The sequence below is a fragment of the Ursus maritimus genome, unplaced genomic scaffold (assembly GCF_017311325.1).
Source record: "Ursus maritimus isolate PB19 unplaced genomic scaffold, ASM1731132v1 scaffold_15, whole genome shotgun sequence".
Lineage (NCBI taxonomy): Eukaryota > Metazoa > Chordata > Mammalia > Carnivora > Ursidae > Ursus > Ursus maritimus.
In genome coordinates this window covers 49585496-49598625 of record NW_024423897.1, presented here as the reverse complement: position 1 = coordinate 49598625, position 13130 = coordinate 49585496, and positions in this window count along the sequence as shown.

Genomic DNA, 13130 nt, shown 5'->3' with positions numbered 1-13130 from the left:
ATGAAGATGGAGAAGTAAATAACACTAATTGGGGCATTTTGAAATAGTACCAAAGTGGAGAATATTTTAAAGTCAAATTAATAACAGAATGAACGGAAACGGGCATAAATAGGTGAGCAAAGCAGTAATGCTCATTACAAGTACACAAACAATAATATAGTACATAGATGGACTGATATTTAGTACTGGATTCATGGTCTGGAATAAGCAGAGTTTTGTTTTGTTTTGTTTTAATTGGAAATATTTCACTAGCAGGCAGAAAACATAATAATTGGCTACTGGGGAACATTTCCTAATGGAAGGCTTGATAGACTCTGGGTGTTCTTGCACTTTTGAGATTTGATTTGATTGTAGGAAACTAATAACTTTCATTAAAAAAATCATGTTAGTGATAGATTGAGATGTTTGATGTAAAACTTAGTGCTGGTTTCTAAAACAGTTATGGAGCCTACTGGGCAGATTGGAAATATCGACAATATATTAGTAGTTATGAACGTGTATTTTGAAATGAACAAGCTATGGGGCTGTCAGGATTTGATTAAACAGCCAGGCTTAGAACCATACGTTTACATTTGGATTTCTGTTGTCAACGGTACATTTAACATGGCCAGAAAACTACATCTGGACTAGCAGAATCTGGGCAGGCACAAACGTTGATATTCAACAAGCTTTAATAGGGCCTATGGCTTCCACACCACAGACCAAATTCAATATCTAGTCAACAGTACATTTTTGCCCAATAGATATTAATATTTATTATCCCCTTCAAGGCATTTTGGACGTTAATGAAGACTCAAGGCCGAGGTGGACCCTTTGCCAACTTCAAGGCCGTTTTGAGACGGAAAGACCCAGTGCCAAGTTTAGGCTGTAGGTCTGCGGTGTTTATAGACTTGGCATCACGTTGCACCAGGAGTTCTAGCAATAAATATTCTTTAAAGAGCCTCGCAAATCTTCTCAAGCATCAACTATCTCTTCGCAAATAACATTTTAGTGAGTTAAATGTAAATAAGCCCAAACGACAAATAATAGATTGCTCTGGATTTATAAATGAGGGGAGAAAGAAAGTGTGTGGTGAGCTGGGACCAGAAACTGTAACTGTAGCTTTTGTTAAATGCTCGACGAAGAAATCATTTGGTTCAAGAAACGGTTTATTGAGTGCCTCTTTCCTGCTGGACGCTCTCCTTGGGTTGGGTCAACTGCTCATTAGGTGGGGATTTGACCCAGTCTCGAAGCTTTATTTATTTTCTTGTGGCAAATTTGGTTTCTTTCCTCTTTCTGTGCGCCCCACCTCCTTATTTCTCAAATTTTATGTATTTTAAAATGACTATACACTCATATGTACATATTATATATATATACACATATATATGTGTATATATATATATATATATATGTATTTGCAATATCTTCCACAGCTACCTTTTTCAGAGACTATACTCAAATGTTATTAGAAAAGACTCCAGTGAGGCTGGAGGTCATCCTAGCTACCTGTGAGGAAATCAGACCTCAAAAAGTTGACTTGCGTTGTAGTGAGAACTTTGCTTCTAGAACCTGTGTCTTCTGATACTCAGTGCTCTGCCTTCACCACTACTTTGCAAGACCTCTCCTCGGTCAGGCCATATTGCCTTCTACTGGGCCATCTGCAAGAGGCCTCTGGGATCTGACAGCTTCCCTTTTCAATTCCTTGTGCACAATTTATTGAGAAAATACCTGTTCTTTCATTTAACAAATCTGTAACTATATGTACCAGGTGTGTTGCTGGGGGCTGGGCACCTGCCCGTCTCTGGCAGGAACAGCTGCATATTGGAAGGACCCAGTGTGAAATGAAAATGCAGGTCCCCAAGTTTGAAAATAATTAAGAATTTCAACCTGGCAAGAACAGGACGTTAGAGCATGTGCAGGGCTCTCTGAGCCCAGGGCCTGGGTGGCTGACTGCACAGGTGGCATACCCATGATATTGACCCTGGAGTAATTTCCATAAATCCATTCCATCGTGTGACCCCACTTATACATTTCTCAGTGGTCCCTAGTAGTGTTTGAATTCTAAGAACCCTCTACTTTTTGGTCAAAATTTGACTTTCCATCCTTATTTTTCACGCTTCCACTAAGTGAATGCTCTTACTACCTAATTAATGGAGATGTAGGGGGTGGGGAAATCCATTTTCTTAGCATCGGAAAGCAGAATGGCAGACTGAAGAAGAGGTCTTGGTGAGTCCCTCCAAAAGGGAGAAGTTATCCTTAGGAAGGCACTCAGGGAGAGAAATAGGGAAGCTCTTCTAACAGAACAAAGAAGTGATAAAGGAGGAGAGCCAGAGGGCAGAGCCCCACGGGTACAGTCTCAGGAAGAAAGTCTCTTGGCTTCTCCAGCAGTAAAATTTCCCAGAGAAGAAACCATTTGAATGGAGGTCTATATTTGTGTATTGGTGATTGTATCATGGAAACCACTACTCAGACCTTGAGGCTGATATAGAGACATAGTAAATTTATCCATTTGCCATGAGGAATGTAATTGTCATAGGAACCAGAGTACTCAAGACCTCAGTGTTCTCTCCCTGTAGGTCAGCCTGTAAGGGAAGCTAAATTCTGATCAGGATACTTGCATCAGAACGTAGAACATTAGTCTGACGTATTGCAGTGTTTCCTGTCAATAGGCTAAATTAGATTTTTTTTTCCCCACCACTATAAGAAAGATCTTGACAATGGGCTATAGTATTCTGGTTCTACAGGCTAAGCCTGTTGCTTGCTCAAATGCTTTGATGAGTAGCTTATATATCTCTTTCTGTCTCTTCTTTGGAGCTTCCATATTTCACCAAGCCCACCTTGGAACGTCATATTCTTTCTTTGGATTTATGAATGAACTCTCTCTGATCCTCATCAGATCCTTTAGGTTTAGGCCTTTAATGTGATCTTGAAAAATCAAGACGACTTCTTATTATTCTTCTTATTTTCTTCTTTTCCTGTTTCATTGATGACTACTTAATTTTTGCTTGTGGACAATTAGAGACAAATCCTGGTCATTGTTGGTGTGGCAGGATATGGTGGCAATTACTGAGTCCTTTGGTTGGAGGTGACAACGTCTTCAAAAAAGAAATTGGACATCAAGAGAAGTTTCTAGTCACAGGAAAAACCAGCGTGAGTTTGGAATGGGAACACTTAGGGAGAAGATCACTGGTGTGGATTCAGTTGGGGTGGCTGTAGTATACTGACCTATTGGTATAAAGAATTTACCTCGATGATCATTGGGCCCAGATCCATGGCAGTGGGCCAATATAAATGCAGGGGACTGATATTTCTGTTCTGGTGAGAACAAGATGGTGTTAGTTAGACCTAATATAAACTAAAGACATGGATGCCTGAGCCTTGGAGAAAAGTCCAGACACATGAGTCTGGTTAATTCTTTCTGGAAAGCCCAGTCCTGTTCTGGTTGATGGAACCAGCAGAGAAGGTGAAATTTTCACTTTGCATCTTGTTGTCTAGTCTACCCTTCTTTCTAGTAGGAGGGAAGCAAATTGGAGCACAGAAATGTTTTTCTTATAAACATTTAATGACCATCTTAATTGACAGGCATGCCCGTATTTTTCTTTTTCTGTCATATTCTGACAGAATTAAAACAAAATTTTATTTTTAAAAGCACTACACACCTCCCCAAAGAAAAATAAACACGTAAATAGCTTTCAGAGTGGTTGTATCACTGGTTTCAGAGAGATTTTGTTAACAAATTCAACTTTTGTCCTTAGAGTAACCATCACCTTATAAATTCAAACCAAGATATTATTACGTTCTCAGTAAGACAAGAAATAGACTAGTTGTTTAGTTGCCAGGTTTTTTCTCTCATACCCAAGATAAAGAAGCAGAAAAAGGGCATAAGCCCTTCGACTTGTTGTGTTGCATAAAATGCAACTTTAGGAACTAAATTCTGCAAATACATGTGAAAGGGGAATTTGCAAATGGCTCCATTCTGTTCAGTAATGAAACATGAATCAAAGTGTCCAATTTTACTTTAGTGGCACTAAATCAATGTTAAGCCTTTGTTTTCACCAATCCATACTTCTGTTCCTATCTTGATGTTTATAGTACAAATTATTTCTCAAGGAGTTTCTTCAGAAAAGTTGAATTACCCGAATCATGAAAAACACAAGGACATTTAGGGTTATATTTGAGTCCTGCTCTAGTATGTGTCTGGGCTCAGGCTGTGGATCTAATTTACAAATGATCATTATGGAACAAGATCTCTCAGTGAAATAAGCGAGTCGTCCTTGACGTGAGTAACGAGTGGATCTCCTTACGTTACCCAGCACTCTACAGTATGTTGTTGGGTCGTTCAGTGTTTTTTATTTTGATAAACTTTCCTTACATGTGAAAAGTACAAAGGCAGTCGGTTCTGCTACAACATGACATACACGTTCCTAAAAGTCACCCTCCTATGCAAAACCACACAAAATAAAAGACAAAGAGTTTGTGGGGAAAATGAAGCTTAGGGTGTGTAACACTCAAAATCTTCGTCACTGACACATAAAAGGATAGAAACTGGATAAAACAGGCAGTGTGATCCCATACCTAATAAAGGGCTAAGAAATGCATAAATACATATACGATGCATAAATACAATAAACATGGCACTGAATCTTCAGTTTGCTTGTAGACTTGTTATAGCTTGTGTACCCGTGAAGTGGTAGAAAGACAGTTCTTCTGAAGTCATGGGAAGGTTATCATGTGGATGGGGAATGGCTCCGAACCCTCGAGTAGACTGAGGGAGCTGGTAGATGCTTATTTGTGAGTTTTCTGTATTTCCACTCAGCTCAGCTCAGTTTAGATTTTCTGCTTTCACCTAGTGCTTCTTGCAGATGAAACTATAAGCAACTCAGAAATTCAAGACCCTTTTTATGCTCCAATTTTCCCCTAACATATCAATTGTGGCAGAACAAAATTTCCATTTCAAAACAATCATTCATAAAAGGAACTGACTGTATCTTTTTCTAAGTCACTGTCCTAGCATCATTGTCATTGTTGTTACCTTAACACTTTCCTGAGTTGATTGTGTAATAACTTCTTGGGCAAAATTTTTATCTTTCAGAATAATATTTTATTAAAACAGAATTTTTTAAAAGATTTTATTTATTTGAGAGAGAAAGAGTGAAAGAGAGAACACAAGAGGGGGGAAGATCAGAGGGAGACGCCAACTGTCCACTGAGGGGGGAACCTGATGCAGGATTCGTTCCTAGGGCTCTGGGATCACAACCTGAGCAGAAGGAAGACACTTAACCGACTGATCCACCCAGGTACCCTATTAAACAGAATTTAATGGAAAATCTGGGAAATAATTTTTGTCTTTCAGAAGAATGTTAAAATGTATTCTATTAGAGAGAGAATGTACACGATGATCTTTTAGCCCCCATGAAGGTTTTGTTTTTAGCTTGCAGAGTCTCCTCAAAGTGGGGTTCCTTTTGCTCTTTCCACACAGACGATGCCTAACACATGTGTTGGTTTGACTTGACTCAGAGTAAGTGGTGAGTCCTAGCCAAGTAAGGTTGATTGGCCAGAGCTCTTACCCGTTAGTATTTTCAGAAAAAAAGCTGAAGGTTGGGTGATGGGTGTGCTAACTAGATGGGAGAAATCCTTTCAGAATATATAAATGTGTCAAGTCACCACGATGTACAATAGAAGTATTTCATAATTTTGTCAATCATACCTCAGTCCAGCTGAACCTTAGGAACAAGAAAAACAGAATGAAAACACTGAGAATTACCATTTTTGATATCCTTTTAAAATTGTTGATTAAAAATTTGTTGAATTATTTCAATGACTTGTCATGAAATATGTGTATGTTCCCATAAAGACAATGGCACCACATTCAGGCATGAGGGCGGTAGATAGAATTTGAGGAGAAAACACATGGGTGTGTTACAAAAAGATGCATGTGCTTGAATCTATCTGTGTTTGGCCTGCAGGTTTCTTTTTTCTGCAGCAGTGAAACCACCCCACTGTCCGAGGCGAGGAGCACTGAGGAGATGCCCACTCTGTTTGCGGTCTCCACGTGCTCTTTGACCCTTTCGGAGTCTGGTGGATAATCAGTTTCTCATAGGATTTGAGAGTACTCAATTTTCAAAGCACAATTTATTGAGGTATCTGTGACACTGATTGGATTACTCTCCTATAAATATATACAACATAAATCGTTTAGAGCCTTGCTCCCAAACAAAGCTTGGATGTTTTAGTCCATTTTCTTTCCTTCCTCCTCTAATTTCTTAGTTCAGAAAAATTAGTAGAGAAACTAGTAAAGTGATTACCCGAAGAATAGTAAGAGATCTGCATAATTTTTCCCTAGCAATTAAAATTCCAGACGTGGACATATAGTGATCAGTAGGCTTCTTGATGGTTTTCTGCAAAGTCAGATCACAGAGAAGTGAGTAGGAAGTTTGGGGTGGTGGAGACCAGGAAGAGTAAGCTTGAGGAGTTTGTTGACTTAAATCACAGGAATATTGTTCTTCTCGTAATCATGATTGCCAGGATAGTTTTATTAGAACACAGAAGCTCGAGAATACAACCAGTTCAATACCAATACCAATACCAACTCAACACTAATTTCAACACCAATCTCCAAAGGTCGTACTGATTTAAATTGAAACCGAGACTCATCAACAAAAAAAGACACCAGATTATAGGTATAGTACAAAGCCTATTTAACTACTGAAAATATAAAATGAAAAAAACGATCTTACCTTTATTTTTAATGATTTCTTGGTTTGTAATGACAGAAAAAGAAACATTATGCAATGCTGAAATCTCACATTCTCTAAATAAGCTTTTCAGTTAAAAAGTAAATCAATATTATATTATTGTGTAAAAATAAAAAATACAATATTAGAGAAAAATAAATAACAAGATATTATTTACTTACCTATATGTAAAATTAACAAGATTTAAAGCATTCAACTTATTCTTTTTAAAAGATTTATTTATTTGTTTATTTGAGAGAGAGAGCGAGTGAGCTCATGCACATGAGTGGGGGGAGAGGCAGGGGAGAAGGAGAGAGAGTCCTCAAACAGACTCCCTGCTGAGTGGGGCTTGATCTCAAGACCCTGGGATCATCACCTGAGCCAAAATCAAAAGCCGGCCGCTTCACTGACTGAGCCACCCAGGTACCCCTAAAGCATTCAGCTTATAATCAAACATTTGATTCCAAGAAATTTCACACTCTTTTATCAAAAGGGCAAAAGGGCATAAAACCATGAGCAGAGTCCAGTATATAGGAATAGGTCTTGTTTTTGTAGTAACTAGCATAATATCAAATAAGGGCAATGATATAAGATGTATTTCATTACACGCACCAGAAGTCTGAAGTGAGGTACCAGGAAACTACCGTGAGTCACCCCAGCCAAACTTGATAGAGCAATTGCTAGCATTCGGGGGGTATCGGAAGTTTGCTACCGAAACCTGTATTGCGGTGTAAGCAGAAAGAAGCTGAACTCAGGAGCTGTCAGGGCCCGTGTCTCTTGTTGTACGAAGGCAGCCAGTCAGTCTGCAGTGAAGAAGAACAAGGGTAATGAACACAGAGATGCAGAAATCAGGAGCAGGTGTAACCCTGCCCTGTCCAAGCCCATGGAACTACCACCCGCACCCCCAATTCCACTCCAAGTTTGCTCTTTTATCTGGTCCATCAATTGCATGAATCGAGGTATTTCTGCTTCTGTTTAAGCTGTCTCGGTTCCTGCCAATGGCAACCACACCTCTGTACGTTCCAGTTTGTTTACCCCACACTTAGGGTGCTGTGTGGCTCCCCCAAACACTAAAATGTTCTCTTAGCACCACCCTGAGTGATTCATCTGATGCTTCTCCTGGTTAGCTCTCCATAGAAAGTAGAATGGCTAAGTCGTAGAAGACACTGCTTACTTGAGTGGGAGAAAATAACATTGCTCTCTAAAGGATCAAATGGGTACTGACTAGCTCCTTGTGAGTCCGGGGAGAGACAAATTCTTTCCCAAGGCAGAAGCAGGGTGCCCTGAAACTACTCATTGTTGGGGTTTTTTGCTGAATAAAGAGAGCGTTGAGAATATGCCCAGGCCGGTCTACTGAGGCAAGGTTGAGCAAGGGGACGCTAAATCGCTCTGCTGGAAAAGAGACAAAACGAGTATTAAAATGGACAAAAGTCAGAGTAAGGCCAAGCGGTTTAACAGTCTATCTGTAACTGAGTCACTACCTACGACAATGTGCGAATGTGCAGACACAACCACCTTCTTCCCACACAGAGGGTTCTTGGTTTCTGAGTGACAAATTTGTGGTTAGCAGAAACTTTGTGTCATGTTCAGGGTTGGGAAGTTAAACTTCTTTGCACTGGTTTTGACACTTTCATTATATTCATGAGTAAGCTTTTTGGGGTCAAGTTTATTCATTTTGGCTCACGGCCTTCTGGGACACGTCGGCTCCACATTTCAGACCATCCCTCCTTTTGGGATCAATCGAGTTACTTCCTGAAAAACTATTTCTGCTCATATTTATTAACCATTTTATTGACTGGGGGCTCTTCAATGCAAATTAAAAGTCACACTCATTTAAATGCTGTAGTTCTAGGTTGAGATGATACCAAAGTGAGGGCATGGGGACACATTTTCGCTTATGGGCTTTGAATTCCGTATGGTTCCCTCAAGGAAGTTTTTGACATACATGAATTTTGTTGAATGTGTATTCATTTTTTAAAGTTACTTTAAGATTTAAGATCCTTGAGGGTATAGACAACATTATCTCTAAATTATAGCAATAAACTACTATTATTTTAGAAATCATACATAAAATATATTACAAAAGACCACAGAGCAGACTAAAAGAGTCTTGAGTCCCAGGCTGACAACTCCTGAGTCAAAGAAAGAATTACAAGCATTTTTGTGCAGTTTTAAAGTGCAGTGACTAAGTTGGGAATAAGGTTAATATAGAGCAAATAATATCATACCATTAATTAAGAAGTAATCTGAAAGGGTCTATATTTCCACTTCTTTCTTTACTGAAAAACAATTATTTTGAGTTGCAGCCTCTTAGTTTGGTTATTATTAGTAAACATTGGCTAATTTTGCTCTATCTTGGTATTACAATATCGGGTTTGTACCTTTCATGACTTTAAGGAGCTTAAATTTTAAACTAAAGAAACATTGCGTATTCCCAGGGATGGTTCCTTGTAACAGTAAGTGATATTTGCTTAATTCTGGCACATTAGATTAAGTTTTTGGCTGAAGACAATATTTTTTTTCCTATGACAGGTTATTCCTAAAAATAAATCTATGTTTTAATTTAACCCTTTGATGCACTCTCATCCTGTGAATAATGCCATTTTAATGAATTTTACATTAGTTCCAAAAATCCTGAGCAACCTAATACATTCCTATAAATTCCAAACTTTGGGGGTTTCAGTGCCAAGCTTTTAAATCCAATTTAATAATAGTAAAAAAAAAAAAGTCTGTGTTTTTGTGATGGTTTCTGAAATGTATATCATTTACAAATATAGTTTACAAACAGTTAAAGTCACTGTTGACTTTAGGACAAGTTGATGTCTCTCTTTCTCTCTCTCTTTTTTTTTTAAGATTTTATTTATTTATTCGACAGAGATAGAGACAGCCAGCGAGAGAGGGAACACAAGCAGGGGGAGTGGGAGAGAAAGAAGCAGGCTCATAGCGGAAGAGCCTGATGTGGGGCTCGATCCCATAACGCCGGGATCACGCCCTGAGCCGAAGGCAGACGCTTAACCGCTGTGCCACCCAGGCGCCCCTCTCTCTTTTTTTAATCAATAATTTTTCTGATTTTCTTGTTTCACTCTTAGTGTACAAACATGGAGCAAATATATTTTTAGCAACTCTTAAAGATAGTGATTGTAGGGGGAGATCAACTTTGTTGCAAAGACACTTTCCAAGTCCAGGTTTCAGGGAAAGAAGAGGGCTCATTACCATAATAAAGGAGGAGGAGGGCATGGGAAGGGGTGCAGTGGTGCAGGGTCATGAGGGAGGGGCAGCAAATGGCTGGGAATGGAAAGCATGCAATTAGGACAAGACACAGTTCAATGAAGATTTCTTTTTAGTGGCATCCTACGGATGCTGTGGAAGCGAACTTTCAACAATCCTGCCCCAATTTTACTGTGTTCTAGGTGCAGTTGGATTTCTACAGAAGCTGGTGAAGGAGCTGAAATCTGAATTAAGGGTACACAGAGGTCAAACAGGATTAAGCTTTGCAACAAGGGTAAATTTATATTTCTTTTGATGATATACACAAAAGTAAATGTTTACAATTAGATTTTATTTAATTAAAAAACCTGGTCTTAAGTGGTGTGCTGTCTGTATAGATCACATTAACAGAAATGCAGTCGAGTCATAAAAATTAATTAAAAGAGATTAAATTGATATTAAAAATGTTGGAAGGGAACTAATTTGCAAACTGCAGTAACACATCTTAAAATCCTCTCCTCCGTTCTTTTCTCTACCAATATCTCCCATATCCTGTATCTGCTTCTCCAAATCCCTCACTCTCCAACCCCCGAGCTGGTCTCCATTCCCATCTCAATCGCCACTCAAATCTTCTCTAAACCCAATAAGTAGCAACAGATATTTGTTGAACATAAACAACGTCTGAAGCAACTTGATGAATGAGAAAGATATATTGGTGGGTAAACAAGAAAAGCAGTCTCGTTCTCACGATCCTCTGCTAGTCATTCTAGTGGGGGAAAGAGACAATAAAAAAGAAAGATGCACAAGTAAAGTATATACAGTTATATAGTTATAAATAATAGATAGTAATAAATAATAAGAAAAAACAGTGATAGTGAGTCTCCAATGTCTATTGGAGGGAGTGGCCAGTCGAGTTCTTGCTGGGGAGGGGAGTGCCGAGAAAAAGCAGGCCATGCAAATATATGAGGAGAAAGCATTCCAGATTGAGGGAACATAAAGTACAAAAAAATCTGTGTGTGGAGTAATCCTGGCATGTCCAAGGATGGGCAAGGAAGCCTTTGTAGCTGAAGGAGACAGTAGAGCAGAAGGTTAGTAAGAAAAGGGATCAGAGAATGCATGTGACTTTACAGGTAAAGGACAGACTTTTCTTTTTATTCTGCATGAGATGGAGGCCATTGGGAATTTCCGAGTAAAAGAGGGACACTAACTTACAAAGTTTTAACAGGCTCTGAGTTGAGAAAAGAAGCATTAGAGTGAAGGGAGGCAAGGGTAGACACAGGAAACTCAATTAGGAGAACTTTACAATAGTTCAGGAAATACTGGTGTTTTGGACCAGGGTGATGATAAGGGGGTCATATGAAGTAGCAGGATCTTGAATATATTTTGAAGGCAGCACCAACGGGATTATTTTTGATAGACAATTTGGGAGTTGAGAGAGAGATGATGGAGTTGTTATTATTTATGATAGCAAGGACTGAGGATGAGTTGGTTTGGGGAAAAATACCAAGAACTCAGTTTGGGATATAATTAAGTTTGAGATGCCTACTATATACTCAGATGGATAGGTCAGGTAGGCAGCTGGATACATGGATTTGGGTCTGGATTTTGAAGGGAAGTCTTTGCAGGAGATACAGACATGGTGTTTCATGCCATGGAGCTGGGTGAAATCCCTAGGGGAGTGAATACAGATGGCACAAGGAAGAGGTACAAAGACTGAGCTTTGGGCATTGCAACATTGAGACATGGAGCGAAGAAAAAGAATACAGAAGAGACAGGAAAGAAGAGCCGGGTAGATAGGGAGAAAACAGGTGCAGGCATGGATCTGGAGGCCAAGGGAGGAAAGCATTTCCAGAGCGAGGGTGTGATCAGATGGGTTAACACTTCTGATAGGACAATTCTGATGAGAACTGTAAAATGATCATTAGATTTAATGATATGGGGTCATTAGTGGCCTTGAGAAGAGCAGTTTCAGTGGAGTGAGGGAGACAAATCGTGATTGAAGAATGGTCAACAGAAAGGGAAAAATTCGAGAAAGTGAGTTATAGAATGTCCTTTTCGAGGAGTTTTGCTAAAAAGGAAGAAGAGAGAGGGGATCAACAGTTGAGAAGGAAAGTGAGGTCAAAAGAGAGCTTTTATTTTATCTATCTACCTTTCAATGGTCTATCTATTCACTCATTCATATTTAATCCTGGGAGAAATGTTTATAGGCCAACAGATTAATCCATTAAAGAGGGGGAAATGATGACTCTGGAGAAGGAGAATGACCTTGCAGGGGCACGAAAGGACAGGGATCTAACACAGAGGTGCAGGGTCTGTCTTGGCTGGGAACATTGGAACGACAAGGTCAGGAGTCTGGACCCTGCTTCAGCTCCGTCTACTTTCTCTTTTTCTCCTTCTCTCCAATGGCTCCATAATCCAAATGTAAATTATCCCTTCCAAGCTGGAACACAAAGACTCTTACCCAAAACGATCCAGTGGGGAAGAATGGTGAAGAGGCCATGGAAATCTATAAAGGGAGGTGGTCGAGCATAGAGCAGTTGCAGAGTCGGCATATTTCACATTTAACATCTTTTTAAAAAATCTCTTAGAAATCGTTTATATTTGCAAGCTGGAGTGATTAATGATTGCATTTCAATAAAATAATTTTGTCTCTGTCCGCTGCATGGACAATGAGTTGAAAATTGAGAAAAATCTATATAATCACTAATTGTTTAGATAATGCCATGCCCATCAACAACTTCACTCTTTTTCCACGGCTGAATTGACTGACTGTTTTCTCCCACTGGAAGGACACAATATGGATTTGAAGGCTTGCACAGGACCCACGATAGTCGGATACCATATCAAGGGGCCCTATTGTTCTACATTAAACATTTCCTTTTGTTTGAAGTTTTCTCAGAAGGCCATTACTAAATAAAAGGAGCGGGAGGAGAACTTTGGAATCTTTTGGTAAAGTTAAAGATAGATCAGGAAGCTGCTGAATATGGAGATCCTTCAGATATGTCAGCTCAGCTGAAAAATAGTGAACAAACAAGGGCAGATAGCTTTGATCACTGCTACCAGCTAAACATTCTGGATTGAGATAATTACCAGTCATCTGTGACAACGGATGAGGATTTGATCTGGAATATCTACCCACAAAATGAAGACAGCTTAACAGGTTAAGCTAATGAACTTGTATTTAACTTCAGAGACTGTTATTTTAAA